We start from the raw sequence: 2,563 nt of genomic DNA, 5'->3' as shown, positions 1-2,563 counted from the left end.
TGAGGGTCGAGAGCAATCCCAGGGCCAGGGAGGAGTGCCCACAATCCTGTCTGCCTTCCCAGGAGAGAAGGAGCAGGTTCTCCAAGAAAGAGTGAGGCATGAGAAGAGGAGACAAACACATGTACCCATACATGGACTTATATACGCACATCACATGTATAAACACACATACACATACACATATGTACACCCATCCCATGTATACACATACACATACATGTGAAGGCAGTGCCAGAGCCAAAGCCTAAATCTGGAGAAACCTATCTAAAGTTTAAACTGTTTTCCAATCCTAACTCAAAACTTACCTCTTTAAGAAAATGGGAATAGGAACATACATATTGATAATAACCATAAATGTAAATGGATTAAATGCTCCCACCAAAAGACACAGACTGGATGAATGGATACAAAAACAAGACTCATATATATGCTGTCTACAAGAGACCCACTTCAGACCTAGAGACACATACAGACTGAAAGTGAGGAGATGGAAAAAGACATTCCATGCAAATGGAAATCAAAAGAAAGCTGGAGTAGCAATTCTCATATCAGAAAAAAAGAGACTTTAAAATAAAGACTATTAGAAGAGACAAAAATGGACACTACATAATGATCAAGGGATTGATCCAACAAGAAGATATAACAATTGTAAATATTTATGCACCCAACATAGGAGCACCTCAATACATAAGGAAAATACTAACAACCATAAAAGGGGAAATCGACAGTAACATATTCATAGTAGGGGAATTTAACACCCCACTTTCACCAATGGACATATCATCCAAAATGAAAATAAATAAGGAAACACAAGCTTTAAATGATACATTCAACAAGATGGACTTAATTGATATTTATAGGACATTCCATTGAAAAACAACAGAATACACATTTTCCTCAAGTGCTCATGGAACATTCTCCAGGATAGATCATATCTTGGGTCACAAATCAAGCCTTGGTAAATTTAAGAAAACTGAAATTGTATCAAGCATCTTATCCGACACTATGAGACTAGATATCAATTACAGGAAAAGATCTGTAAAAACATACAAACACATGGAGGCTAAACAATACACTACTTAATAACGAAATGATCACTGAAGAAATCAAAGAGGAAATAAAAAAATACCTAGAAAAAAATGACAATGGAGACACGACGACCCAAAACCTATGGGATGCAGCAAAAGCAGTTCTAAGAGGGAAGTTTATAGCAATACAATCCTACCTTAAGAAACAGGAAACATCTCAAATAAACAATCTAACCCTGCACCTAAAGCAATTAGAGAAAGAAGAACAAAAAAACCCCAAAGTTAGCAGGAGGAAAGAAATTATAAAGATCAGATCAGAAAGAAATGAAAAAGAAATGAAGGAAATGATAGCAAAGATCAATAAAACTAAAAGCTTGTTCTTTGAGAAGATAAACAAAATTGATAAACCATTAGCCAGACTCAGCAATAAAAAAAGGGAGAAGACTCAAATCAATAGAATTAGAAATGAAAAAGGAGAAATAAAATTTGACACTGCAGAAATACAAAAGATCATGAGAGATTACTACAAGCAACTCTATGCCAATAAATAGGACAACCTGGAAGAAATGGACAAATTCTTAGAAATGCACAACGTGCTGAGACTGAACCAGGAAGAAATAGAAAATATGAACAGACCAATCACAAGCACTGAAATTGAAACTGTGATTAAAAATCTTCCAACAAACAAAAGCCCAGGACTAGATGGCTTCACAGGCGAATTCTATCAAACATTTAGAGAAGAGCTAACACCTATCCTTCTCAAACTCTTCCAAAATATAGCAGAGGGAGAAACACCCCCAAATTCATTCTACGAGGCCACCATCACCCTGATACCAAAACCAGACAAGGTTGTCACAAAGAAAGAAAACTACAGGCCAATGTCACTGATGAACATAGATGCAAAAATCCTCAACAAAATACTAGCAAACAGAATCCAACAGCACATTAAGAGGATCATACACCATGATCAAGTGGGGTTTATTCCAGGAATGCAAGTATTCTTCAATATATGCAAATCAATCAATGTGATAAACCATATTAACAAATTGAAGGAGAAAAAGCATATGATCATCTCAACAGATGCAGAGAAATCTTTCGACAAAATTCAACACCCATTTATGATACAAATCCTGCAGAAAGTAGGAGAGGGAACTTTCCTCTATAAAATAAAGGCCACATATAACAAACCCACAGCCAACATCATCCTCAATGGTGAAAAACTGAAAGCATTTCCACTAAGATCAGGAACAAGACAAGGTTGCCCACTCTCACCACTCTTATTCAACATAGTTTTGGAAGTTTTAGCCACAGCAATCAGAGAAGCAAAGGAAATAAAAGCAATCCAAACTGGAAAAGAAGTAAAGCTGTCACTGTTTGCAGATGACATGATACTATACATAGAGAATCCTAAAGATGTTACCAGAAAACTACTAGAGCTAATCAATGAATTTGGTAAAGTAGCAGGATACAAAATTAATGCACAGAAGTCTCTTGCATTCCTATACACTAAGGATGAAAAATATGAACGTGAAATC

The sequence above is a fragment of the Monodon monoceros genome, unplaced genomic scaffold, assembly GCF_005190385.1.
Source record: "Monodon monoceros isolate NGI ecotype Baffin Bay Population unplaced genomic scaffold, NGI_Narwhal_1 Super_Scaffold_18, whole genome shotgun sequence".
NCBI classification, from domain to species: domain Eukaryota; kingdom Metazoa; phylum Chordata; class Mammalia; order Artiodactyla; family Monodontidae; genus Monodon; species Monodon monoceros.
Note: the sequence above shows the minus strand (reverse complement) of the source record.